This window comes from Trachypithecus francoisi, unplaced genomic scaffold (assembly GCF_009764315.1).
Source record: "Trachypithecus francoisi isolate TF-2019V2 unplaced genomic scaffold, Tfra_2.0 Lachesis_group13, whole genome shotgun sequence".
Lineage (NCBI taxonomy): Eukaryota > Metazoa > Chordata > Mammalia > Primates > Cercopithecidae > Trachypithecus > Trachypithecus francoisi.
In genome coordinates, this window is record NW_022681458.1 from 112203900 (window position 1) to 112217902 (window position 14003).

The window sequence follows — 14003 nt, forward strand, 5'->3', positions numbered from 1 at the left end:
AAGATACTACTGAAAGGAGAACACTAAAATATGGTTAGGGTAGGTGTACCTGGGGAGTCTGGGAGAAGCATGAATACCCTGTTATCTTTCAAGGATGAGAAAGAGCAACAGGACTCATTGAGGGTAAGTATCACCTGCTTCAGCCTTTGATTTCTTAGCATTTTGGAACTAAGGTATGGCTTTACAGCATGCAGAAAAGTGAGGGAGACAGGATGTTTTCTGCTGTGAAGATGCATCAAAGACACCTCCATTGCCAGTTTTAAGAGGTAGTGGCTAAATTTAAAATGGGACGTATTATGTGTAGGCATGTGCTGGTAATGAATGGCTCAGCATGTAATTGCACACTTCCTTGTGGCATATTTTTAAGTACTATATTTGCAGATGACCTTTTACAGAGGTAAATTGCATATAAGGAGCTGTAAGTGCCACATTTAATAATGCTTCAGGGACATTATGAAGAAAGTTAACAGTTATTATTTGGTGATCACCGGCCATTATTAACTTACAGGCAGGTTACTGAGCAGTGACCAATGCTCAGCAACAGATGTCTCTTCCAGCTTTAAGAACTGATCACAACTAGCCAAGGTATATGCAAGATGTTAAGGGAAAAAGGTAGAAAAAATAAGGTAGGAAAAGAAAATGTCTGGACTAGGAAAACCTAAATTACTCACCTTAAAAACATATATTGATAAATGTTTCACTTTTACAAGGATGCAACAATCTTTGAACTGGCCTGAGGTGTAGGGAATCCTAGGTCTGTACCTGAGTTGGTTCGTTTCCAGTTTTCTCCATTGCGCACACTGAGGGTCGTTTTTCTGGAGATTTCCTATTTAGCTCATCTCACATACAGTAACTAAATTAAAACATCACTGGCGTTCTTACTAGTGAAAAACCTTGAAGTGACTCTTTTCTTTTTTCTTTTACTACCTAGAGAATGAAGTGAAAATTCTTTGATCTCATCATCAAGACTCCATAGTATGAATTTTGCAAGGTGACACCCCCAACTTCCCATTCCTTACGTATAGGGGTTTCTGTTTAGGGCAGATTGCTGTCCTTTTTGTCTTTTAATGTAGTATGGTCATTCCCAATTTCCTACTTTTGTTGTAATATTCTGACCTTCCTTCTGAATTCTTCTACCCCAGGCATCAATAAACTTCTGTAAAGGGTCAGATACTAAGCATTTTCAGCTCTGTGGGCCACATGGTCTCTGTTGCAACTACTTGATTCCATTTGCTATTGTTGCATGAAAGCAGCATAGATACCATGCAAACAAAGGGGTGGGGCTGGATTCGATTTTTGGTTGTTATAGTTTACTGACCTCTGCTTTAGCCTCCTGAATCCTGCTGTTCTTGAAAATCCCAAACTCCATGAACTCCATGAGACCATCCTAACACATCCTCTCGTCAGGTCCCTGAATGTGCCAAGACTTCCACATCATTGCCTTCAGAGTTGCTGCCCAGTCTCAGCCTGGCTAGTGTGCTTCCCTGGCTTTTTTTAAAGGGTTTTCTTTTTCTCTGTTTCCTGGTCTTATGTCAGAAGCTGAACCAGGACTGGAACTGAGCGTTCCTTTTTTTGTTTCTCTCTTGTCTTTCCTATAGTATTTTCTTTACCCTCTCATGATGCTTAAATACATCACACTAGATCAAATTAAAGGCGATTTAAGAGCTCAGGTCACTACTGTCCCAAGTCCATTATTATTAGTTTTCAGTTCAGCATTCTTTCCTCACTTACATCAGACCCAGAAAGACACAGAAATAGAATCTCCTCAGAGTTGCCAAGGATTGGTGCAGAGATCAAGTCAGAGATGGAGGTGTGGAAAAATTTAGGTAAAGATCTCTCTCTTCCTTTCATCTTCTTTCAATTAAACACCACCAACAACAAAACAAATATGAAGTACACAAGAAAATCCTCGCTAATCTATTTTTGAAAGAATGCTTTTCTTCTATGCTTTTTCCTGCCACCTGAGAGATAAAATGATTGAATTATGAATCAGTATAGACCAATGTAATCATGGATGTGTTTAGTCAGACCTGGGTTCTTTGCAATTCTGGGTTTCTAATAAAATATTCAGGCTTATTTTCCCAGTCTGAGTTCTCATATTTTTATGTGACAGCTTGAGTATTTGGACTCCGGTAGTAACAAATGTTATATCTGCTGGGTGAGATGTTCAATGTGAGTCGTCATGGCCTGGAAAACCTTATGGTTCCATTTTTCCTTTTAGCAAGCTTTCCAGATATTCTATGAGAACTTACAGAAAATAAATTTCAATAGAGACATCCACACCCACAAGGTTTAAAAACATGAAGCATAAACATATGAGAGTCAACATGATTTATTCTTCATTTTAGCTATTAGATAAAATGTGAATATGAAATTAGCAAATTAAATTAGATTGATATCTCATCTGGTTAGTAACATAATATTAATAGTTCAGTTAAGACCGTTAATAATTTTTATACCCCATATGACTAGTTCTTGTTTATAAGATGGCCTCTAAGGAAAGGAAATGCAGAGCCATCCATTACCAGCAGGCAGAAAGTGTGTGACTTTTTAAGCACCCAGTGGTGTCCATGGGTCACATTAACACCCAATTAGGAGTCCATGTCATCATTAAAGTCGCAGAGACAGGGTGTGCTCTACAAGAAAGACAACTGTTATTGTAATCGTTAGAACAAGGCATAAGAATCCCTCATCTGACATCCTCCTGGGTGTTTTCCATCACAGCTCCTACCTGCTACCTCACTTCTTATTGTATCATTACTTAGAAAAATGATGGTAGTGTGACTTGAGGTGAAGCCTTTTGAATTTTCATTAAAAGAAAAAAATCATTATAAAGTAAAAAACACGGTATATATTCAGTGATACCTCTCTCACTTTTTCTTACTTGAAAATGACATGAATAATTTGGGAAAAATAAACTCATTGTGTCATACTGGGATTTCAATATTAAATTATATTATTTTGAAACCATATGAAACTGCCATTTAGACAGTCAAAAAGAGTTGAAAATTAGCAATTTCATATGGTTCAACTTAATAAGAGCTGCTACTCATTGATCATTGTTTGTGTCAGAAAAATCTATGAAAAATATCCTTATTTTCTTATTAATCTTCATAATCATCACAAGTAGTGATAGTAAATCTCCATCAGTTTCCATCCTCCTACCTTTGCCAAAGTCACCTCACATGGACCTTCTTAGGCAAATGAAGTTTCTTTTCTTTTTTTTTTTTTTTTTTTTTTTTTGAGACGGAGTCTCGCTCTGTCACCCAAGCTGGAGTGCACTGGCCAGATCTCAGCTCACTGCAAGCTCCGCCTCCTGGGTTCACACCATTCTCCTGCCTCAGCCTCCCGAGTAGCTGGGACTACAGGCGCCCGCCACCTCGCCCGGCTAGTTTTTTGTATTTTTTAGTAGAGACGGGGTTTCACTGTGTTAGCCAGGATGGTCTCGATCTCCTGACCTTGTGATCCACCCGACTCGGCCTCCCAAAGTGCTGGGATTACAGGCTTGAGCCACTGCGCCCGGCCAAGCAAATGAAGTTTCAAGATCAGTCCTCCATCCCATTCCCCGCCCTTCACTTCCTACCCTATCCCTCTCTTACAGTTGCCTCTCCTAAGCTCTCCTTTATGGAAACATTTGTGATGGTACTGCCTAAGACACAGGCATTGTTATCACACACGCTTAACAGATTGGGAAATGGAGGCTTAGGGAATCAGGAAGGAAGAGAATTGGAGCAGAAATGAGGCAGGATTTGAACCCAGGTCATCTTGGCTTAAAATTCTGAGCTTCTTCAACAATTGCCATAGTATCTCTATGCTTGATGACTCAATCACCTGATATAAAGCACGTGAAGGTGACCTAACACATTTGGGCCAAATTGCTAGAATTAACCTTATTCATATAGTCATATCAGATCAATAGAAATAATTACTTTGTCCTTGTCCTCATGTAATGTCAAAGATCGATGAAACCTCAGAAATGACCTGATGGTTCAGTGTCCCTAGGGGAATTTGCTGCAAGTGAAATATTCCAGACCCCTTCTCCAAAGATTCTGAATCTAAGTCGGGGATGAGTCCACAAAGATTTACTTTTCTATAACCACGTCAGGTGAGCCCAGTGAGAAACTTCAGGAAAATCTTGGATAAACGTTAACCTAGTCCAGTTGCCTTATTTTATTTTTTTTTAAATGTTTTTCATTTAATATTTTTTTCTTCAGGTCAGATGGGTAATGTGCCAGTTCGAGGGTGGCACATCTCACACACGTGCCTGAACACCCACTCATCTATGCTTATGAACTACAAAAGGATCGATTGCCTTATTTTATAGATGAAGAAAGTCACTTGAGATGTGAAGCTACTTAATTTACTGCTCTGTTGGTACCATTGGTACTAGGACTAAATTTGGGTCTGTAAACTCATAATCAAGTGGACTGATTCCTAAACTTTAGCCACAGGCCCCAGAAATGCAGGTGTAGTAAGCATTATTAAAGGTTAAATAAATAACATGAGTCACCCATGCAGTATTTATCAACAAGCACAGCAATGACCTTTTGATCGAAAGTGGATCTGTTATTAGGCCTCCACTTGCCAGCTAGCCTAGCTCAGCTGGGGGCACCAGAAGTCAGTTCAGGCCTAAAAGTAATCAAACTGAAGACTGGATGAAACTTATAATGAAATCTTCAAGCAGAACCTTCCCCAGAAGTCACCATTTCCAGACTAGTCTGGGTTGGAAATACCAGCTTCAGGTTTTTAGAGTAAACATGTAAAGCATGTCCTCTGTAGAAATGGACCTAAAACAAGCCCGATCTTTGGATCTCCTAAGGGATGCTATGTGTTTGGACAAGGTCGTGGATTTATCCAATCAAATGCTTACTTGAGTGGTTTTACAGCAGTTCCTTGTATGTGGAGGAAAGGCAGACTGAACAAGAATCTCCACATCAGAAATATGGGGAGGGGTCAGGAGAGTATAATAAACTCCCTCCCAATACACACTAGTACCATGTGGATGGCAGCTGTGAGCTCCTTGCATTTAGGGAAATGGTCACTTGGTGTGTGATACAGTACCTGCACCTCCATGCGAGACTGTAGACATGGGGAGCCTTTACTTCCATCTGGGAGCATGCTATGTAGCCTCTGTCAATAACTATCTCTATAAATTTTAAAATTTTGGTTCAGTTATAACTTTTGCATCCTTTATCTGTGGCTGTTGGTGTCTTTCCATTAATCATGTCCCATGGCCCTGTTGTGATAACAATGCACCCACAGTCCACAGTTCATGTAAGCACATACAATGAATAGTAATGAAGATGGTGATTTGGACATGCCACTTCTATTTCTGCAAGTCTCCATAAATCCAAGGCAAGGTTCTAAGGTGCCTGCTGGTGCCCCAAAGAATTCTCTTCTGAACCCAGTTCTTCAGCCTCCATATCTTTTTAGTGTTTGTTTCATCATCCTCTGCCCTCTTGATGTTGTTAGTCTATTTAACAGACATCTATTCTTTAGGCATCTAAGCCTCCATTGCATCTGGAAAACTCTCTATACTTTCCTGAAGACCTGGATGACCCCTGTCCACTGCCCACAGTCAAGGGTGAGGGGCAGCTCAGCAGGCACGTCCCTGCTCTTACCTGCTGCCTCCCTTCCCTGCTTGTTGCTTAATTGTGCTTAGTGCCCATTGAGGTAGGGCTCCAGCATGCCCTGATGTCTGCAATTCTCTCTCAACCAGCACTTCAGCACAGCACAAGGAGTGTTTTGTTTTTTTTGTTTGTTTTTGAGATGGAGTTTCGCTCTTGATGCCTAGGCTGGAGTGCAATGGCACAATCTCAGCTTATTGCAACCTCTGCCTTCTGGGTTCAAGTGATTCTCCTGCCTCAGCCTCCTGAGTAGCTGGGATTACAGGTGCCTGCCACCATGCCCAGCTAATTTTTTGTATTTTTAGTAGAAACAGGGTTTCACCATGTTGGCCAGGCTGGTCTCGAGTTCTTGGTCTCAGGTGGATCCACCCTCTTCGGCCTCCCAAAGTGCTGGGATTGTAGGTGTGAGCCACCGCGCCCGGCCAGCACGAGGTGTTTTGAGGTATATTGACAACCAGAAATAACTAATACGGGTGCTCACAGAATCAACTGTAACATGATTTTATCTAAAAATCTGCCCTTTTCAATTCCAACATTTGATTTTCAGGCAAATCAGTTATTTCTTAGGAAATTAAAAACTAAATTCTCATAGGATTTCAGAAATGACTCTGATTTCAAAGTGCAAACTGCCTGAAAGCCTGAACTAACCACTTAACATGAATGACATCCCAAAACTCTAATTCAGAAATATTATGTTATCTACTTTGTAAAAATCTTTCTGTGGTGTGGTACTTAGCACTTGGGTCACTTCTGACCACCAACATGGAGAAATGAAACATTTTTATGTGATTATCTTCTTTTCCTCATCCTTGCTCTTAAATACTGTATTTCTCTTTGATGCCCTATGTTTATTTTAGAGCATTTTCCAAGTCTTTTAACGTTTTCTAATCCTGACCCCTGCCCTTCTTATGTGACTATCCAAAACAAAACAAAAAAGCCCACCTAATTCATATTAAAATGTATTGCAGACAAATGACTTACCCACATATCAAGGATTTATTATAGAATAAAATATATAAACATAAACAACTCAGATCTGATAGTCTTGGATGGATCAGAAGGCATTATTTTGATTTTATGTGGCCTGAAATGATTGTTGTGAGCACTAATGATCATTTTTCTAATATTGGGTGACAACATGATTACTTGGTTTTGTTGTATGCGTTGTAAACAGATCCTTTGAAAAGCAAAACCACGCACTAACAAAGTGAATTAGACAGTTTGTAAGTATGAAAATAAAGAAACATTTACATAGCTTAAAATACCCCAACTAAAGAGCCTATTTCTGAGAGAAGGGTAAAAATTTTTGAGAACAGAATTCTTTGAAAAACAAAATCGTGCTAGGGAGGAAAGATGCCAGAATCTCTTGAATTTTTGAACTCAGATATAAACTGACTGATCTAAATATAGGGAAAGTTACTTTGTAAATTGAAAATGCATTAGGACATTTTACCCCCACTCCCATGGGAATGCCTTGTCTGGAATAGATGTGCATCGGGCCATATTTTGTTTGGTTCGAAAGGAACGTGAAGACTGAAGGACATTTTGGTCCCGCTTTGATTATTGTAATGCCAACACACTTTTGTTTGATGCAAGCCTGGTGACTCCTGGAGAGAAGAGAATTATGCTTGTGGAATGAGATTTTCTGGATGAAGAAAAGCACACATGACAGCCTCAGCTTTTCTGCCACGTTCTGAATTAAATGTAAAAATACATGTTTGTCCTTCCTAGAATGCTGCATCAACTCTAGGTGATTTAGATACAGTTTAGAGAAGACCTTTCAAATGCCAATGAACTTCCAGAATGCATTACATCTTAATTTAGAGTAACACTAGCAGACATGGAGAAAAATTAGTTGGGTTTACAAAATAGCCAGACTGGGCTACTGGGATCCCAAGGGAGCAACCAAAAGCCCTGGCTTTGCCTTCATCTTAGTTTACACAGCACATTCCAGTTTCATGGATCTATAAATACCACCTGACTTTCTCAAATGATAAATTAGTGGCTCCCAAGAGGAAATGAAAATTAAAAAAAATCAAGCTATTCTTTTGTCTCAGCCTCCTGAGTAGCTGGGATTACATACATATGCCACCATAACTGGCTAATTTTGTATTTTTAGTAGAGATGGGGTTTCTCCATGTTGGCTAGGCTGGCCTCGAACTTCTGACCTCAGGTGATCCCCACCAGCCTAGGCCTCCCAAAGTGCTGGGATTGCAGGCGTGAGCCATCATGCTTGGCTTGAAAATAAAAAGATTTTGAAGCTTCTCATGGAGAAAGAATTATAAAAGTTCAAGGCTAGAAGGGGTAAAAGAAGCAATACATTGATTAGGCACCTAGCACAGATCAGAGCCAATTCTTGTTTAATTCTCACACCACCCTCCCAGCTTCATGTTGTTGTCCTCCTTTGGCCGATGAAACTGAAGGTCAGAGTGGACTTCCCCAAGTCGCAGAGTTATTAAACATTCCAGAAGACCCTTCGTTTTTTACTACCTCTGTCTGATAGGGCACAGAATGAAGAGAAACTCCCAGGGCAGGGTCAAGTGTTCCCACCAGGACTGCTGAGAGCCTTGGTTTCCTCTAAAACAAACACACTGCTTTTCACAGCCAAACAGACCTTGTATTCAGGGCTAACGGATGAGTTCTCAGTATCTGTGTGGTCCCAAGCATACCATTTTCTGGGTGGCCCACTCAACATGACAGAGCCTCCAGTGAGGTTTCTCTCCCTTTAGTTTTTTCTGGTGTTCTAGTTCTACCCTGTGGACTGTTTATGGGGTCCTGGTTCCTGTCTAGCTCTTTCCTCTACCTCATCCCCCAGGCACCCTAGGGCCTTTGCTTTGCTAATTCCCAGCTAACTCCACATTTTCACTGAAGATTCAGCTCGGAGTATCTTGAGCCCTTGCCTGAGAACCTCCAATGTCTAAATGTCTTCCGCCTCATATCTTTGTCATTTAGTCCACGATGCCTGAAAACTTCTTAATTCCTTTCAGAAAGTAAGACCATGCATGTTTGAACACTCTGAACTTTAGAAATTGCATCTTTATCTCAAACCCAAATCCTTCTTCCTATGGCTATTACCAGTGTTCCTGGTTCTTAGGTTGACTTTTTTTTTTTTTTTTTTTCCTGAAAGATCACAGCAATTAGATGACCAAGTTATGTGCCATTTCTTAGAGCAAATGAAAAATATCTGGAATTGATTCAAGTTCCTAGGCTCAGGATGACATTCATTCATTCAAAATACATTTTTTGAGTGACTAACAATGCCCACTGTCCATATCAGTGGGCAAAAGCCATGAGAAATAAGTCTGATCTCTATTCCCTAGGAAAAAACCGTTAAAGATTTAAAGAAGACAGTTATCTTTTGACCATTGAGTCATCTCCAGGCCTACAGGCTTAATGTATCTAGTTCTTTCTGTCTATGATATGACCTCCTCTTTTAGAGGAAGTCTCATTAGAATATAAGTACCAAAAGGCTGTGGTCTACATGGTGTTCATCATTACATCCACTGTGGCTAGCAAATTGTAACACTTAATAAGAAGCTTTAAAAATAATATGAATACATCATGTTTATTTCTGGAACTCTTCTAATCTGAGCTGAAATTTGAACTGAGTCTCTTTTAGCTAGAATTTACAAACTTACTTCCTGAATGAAATGGAATCAGTGAAATAGAAATCATTTTACACTGAAAGGGAAGAGATTGATCATAACATGATGTTTTAAGGAAACAACAACAAAATTAGAACATAAATGGTCTAATCAGGTCAAAAGTAGACATTATAAGAATAAATAAGCTTACAACTGCAGGCAAATCAGAGATTCTGGAACACATAGATATTAGGCTGATTTTGCATTGCTATAAAGAAATACCTGAGACTGGGTAATTTACAAGAAAAGAGGTTTAATTGGCTCACAGTTTTGCAGGCTTTATAAGAAGCACGGTGTTGGCATCTGCTCAGCTTCTAGGGTGGCCTCAGGAAGCTTACAATCATGGCAAAAGGTGAAGGGGGAGCAGGCACGTCATATGGTGAAAGCAGGAGCAAGAGAGAGAAGTGGGGGTGTGCCACACACTTTTACAAGACCAGGTCTCATGAGAACTCACCATTGTGAGTACAGCACCAAGGGGATGGTGCTCAACCATTCATGAGAAATTCACTCCCATGATCCAATCACCTGCCACCGGGCCCCACCTCCAATACTGGGGATTACAATTCAACATGAGATTTGGGTGGGAACAAATATACAAACTATATCAATATCTAAAAGAATTAAGGATACCAGGAGCTTTAGGTTTATTTATTCAAATGAAAAATTTCCCAGAAGGTGATTTGATTATTATCAGCAGCATAGCTTGTAGCTCTCACCAGTAGAACCCACCATTTTCCTATGGATATTTTCCAAATACATATTTAGGTTTTTACCTTTGAACTCCTAGTACTTTGTGCCAATGCCAATTAGTTGTGAATTTACTCTTGTACTATCCTCTGGCATCTCTTAAACTATCATTTCCTATTTTTATGATATTGTACTTTTCTTGCACATATTCTTTGCTTCTCTAACCAGAGTAAAGTAATTTTTTGTAAGAAGAGCAATGTCTTTCACTTCTTTATGTATCTCATGAAGTCTGTAAGAATGCTATTCTACTAGTCAGACAGGGCAAACATGCTGTGACAAATAGACTCACTGATATGTAATGGCTGAAATGTAACAGAAGTCTAGATCTTACTCACTTAACCAAGGCTGGCATTCTTGTTCCTGCTCATGAACAGCTTTTTGCCACATGTAGACTCAGAGCCAGCTCCTCTCAATGTGTGGTTCTTCCTATTTTAGGATTTTGTTGTTTTCTGCATGGAGCTTGGAGAAGCTGAAAGAGCCTGAAGAGCCAAGTGGTCCCCCCCACCCTTTTTTTTTTTTTTTTTGAGATTCAGTATTGCAATCTCAGCTCACTGCAACCTCCGCCTCCCAGGTTCAAATGATTCTCCTGCCTCAGCCTCCTGAGTAGCTTGGATTACAGGTGCCCACCACCATGCCTAGCTAATTTTTGTATTTTTAGTAGAGACAGGGTTTCACCATGTTGGCCAGACTGGTCTCGAACTCCTGAGCTTGTGATCCACCCATCTCAGCCTCCCAAAGTGCTGGGATTACAAGCATGAGCCACCGCGCCCGACCCATGGTCCTATTCTTAAAACTTTTCCAGTCAGTGTTATTGGAGAGATGAGTCATATGGTCACAGTAGAGGGATAGGAGACTGGGGATGTGCTATACTCCTATTATACCCTAAAATACAAAAATGGATTTTGATGGATAGCTAGCTATCTCTACTAAGCACAAAATCGGGTTTAACAAATATTTGTTGATCTATTTATATCAGTAGTAAAGATCAAATTGCTTTTATTTCTCCTTGGAACAGTGCTATTTAATATCTCAGAAATTTTAGAAAACTCTGATGATGTGCAGTAGATTATGCATTTCTTCAACAATGATTTGAAAGCTTGCTGATGTTTATCTAGGGAGATGTGAAGCAATTTAATATTATTAATTGCTAACAAACAGATAAGATTTACAAGAATTGTCAAAGCTTAAAGCTCCAAATAATCATTTCTCACACAAGAAAATTTATTATGCCATTATGCTTATTTCTATCAGGGTTCCTATAGTGCAATCACTGTTCGCTATTAAATTTTTATTGCACATTTAATTTATCTTTCCCTCTAGTGGGGAAATGTATTAGAGAATTCATTTGACACTAGTATCATCTCCCCTTCTTTTTTTTCTCACCACTTCTGCACCCCCTGAAATAGATAGGAATATATTTGTATCTTGGTATTAATTATACAAGAGCTGAAGAGAAAAATGCCTACTGCTGCCTGAAGGGAATTACCCAGCCTAAATTAGCTTTATGAAGAACCAAGTGGACTTCCATTATAAATATCCACTTCCGGTGGTTTATAAAGAATTCTGGGAAAAATCCATTTATAAGCTAAAGCTTGGTTTTCATCGATTAAAACAGAAAGCAATTTTGGTTTTCAAGTATTAAAGGCAGACTGCTTGTTAAAAGTTGGGGTCGGGGGGCTATTTAGTTTATGAAGTGCTGTATTGAAAATGACGTTTTATGTTTCTGAAGGTATACCTTTTATGTGCAAAGCTTAACAAACTTGTTCCCCATCACACTCCCTGCCCCAAGAGTTGAATCAGGAGGAAAACCGTGATATAGGATCTGAGAACACCTATTTTATCACCAAGGCCTTTCTCTTAACAGGGCCAGATTCAATGGAAACAGGATCAGCCCTGATACAGTGGAAGACTTCTCTTGATTTTCAGAAAGATTTCTAGCCCTTGGGCCTAATTCACTAAGACAGAAGTCAGATTGTGTTATTGATTAATCTGAAGCTTTAGTCTCTCACAGGATTTGATAACACACCGCAACTGTTTTCTTCACACTGAATAACTACCAGAGTTTTGTTTGTATTTTGGGTAAGAGGCTGAGCTTGACAAAATATCAATGATCCCATTTCTACTGCCTTAGTGAGGCTATATTTTTTTTCCTTTGACTTAACAGTGTGGCCTGAACATCTGGTCTGCTGAACTCAGGAGGGAGTGCCTAGAAGTCTTACCTCTCCCAGGAAGAATCAGTGAATCCTTCAAAGAGTTGTCATTACAACTTCAATACACCCTTATTGTCTACTCCTCTAAGACCACTTTACCCCTCCATCCACCCAATGTATTTAATCTACATATTTGCCAATGACTATGTTTGTCTGTTTCCTTACAGACATTGACATGAATGCCCTGAAAGACAATGAAAGTCATACTCCAGAAGAAGTAGGATTTAGAGCTGACGTTTACAGTTTCCATAGTGGATAGATCAATCAGGGCTTTAGGTGTTGCTGAGCAATCTTTCCATCTTTCTCTTGCTACCTAGATGTAACAGACAGTTGAGGAAGAGTGAGAACTCCACCAAAATTGGGCTGCCTTCTCTACTCGCCTTCTGATGTCACTGTCCTGGAACATAATGCATTACCCTCGGCCTTGGCATGTTATCTGCATGGCTTCTGCGTTGGCCATGGCATACTCATGCAGCCATACACTCTAGTCTCCTGTCAGCCTCAGAACCACCAGTTGGGCAAGCTCTCCCTTCCATTACTGATTGCTACGAGGTATTAATAGAATGCCTGGGCTCCTGGCATCACTGGCCTAAGGGACTGTACCGCTCTCTCCAACTCAGTACTTAGTAGGTGCTCAATAAATGTTGACTCCGTGTTGTTTAGCACATGGATTGATTTGTTCCAAAGACTTAGGAAACCCCTCTACCCCTCTGCCAGCCTCTTCCTTTGAACTGATTTCTAAGTTTCCTCCGCTGTGTGAGAATTAACAATAGTAAGGACATTTTTCTACCTTGGTATCTTGTGTTTCCTACCTTGGTGACAGTGTTCCCAAAAAAAAACAAAGGTCAACCTCGCTCATACCTTTAACAGAGTGTAACAACCCTGACCACAACAAAGCCTGACTGGCCCTAACTACATCCCTCCCCTGCCCCTTACAGTTCCAACCTGCCAGCGCTTCCTCGGCCCCTCCCCTATAGAAACTGGATTATGAAAACCTCAGCTTACCAGCAGTCAGGGTCTCAGCCAGATTCCTGACTGGGAGCCCTCGCAGGCTTATTCTTGTAAATAAACCTGTTTGGCCATTGAGTTGCCTTGTTTCTCATTTCCTTCCTTTAAAAATCTCCCTAACACTCTGAGATTGTTCAACACACACACACACACACACACACACACACACCACATTAGTCTTAAAACTTTCCCCTCGTTATAAGTAATGAAGTGTACTCAGACTAGTTCAAAGTAAAGGTGATGTTAGGGAAGGAGGTGATTGGTTTAGAGGAGAACTACTCACAAAGGGGCAGGAAGTGGCACATCCATAGTGGAGACTACTCTCTCCATTGTCCATGGGGCCTGAGAACTCCCTTCTTGGGCTTGTTCTACACATTTGTTTGTTTTCTTCTCCGAAGACCAACGCACACACACACACACACTCTCTCTCTCAAGCACACCCTCTCTGCTTCTCAATTAATTTAACTTGCAAGTAACTTTGGTTTATGTAATACTGACTGCAGCCTTGACTCTGTACATGAAAGTTTGGCTCAATTACACTTCATCAACTGTGTTCAGTTTTTATGTCCTTTTGTTCAAATTGTTAAATTCAGGCAATGACGCAAATCTGTCACATGCCAACTGACAGTCTTCTGTATTGAGGACCAGTTAAAATTCATTGATATTGTGAAACTAGCAGGGTCATTTACCAGGAATAAGTGATTTACTTTATTTATTATTAAATTTAAATCATGAATAGTTCCATTAGTTTAAAATTTATAAAATAA

At 40.0% G+C, this 14003-nt stretch overlaps 1 pseudogene; it reads right to left on the reverse strand.

Annotated features, from left to right (window-relative positions):
* Positions 1-4213: 4213 nt before the first annotated feature.
* On the reverse strand, positions 4214-4305 carry LOC117095547 (annotated as a pseudogene).
* Between the last annotated feature and the right edge of the window lie 9698 nt (positions 4306-14003).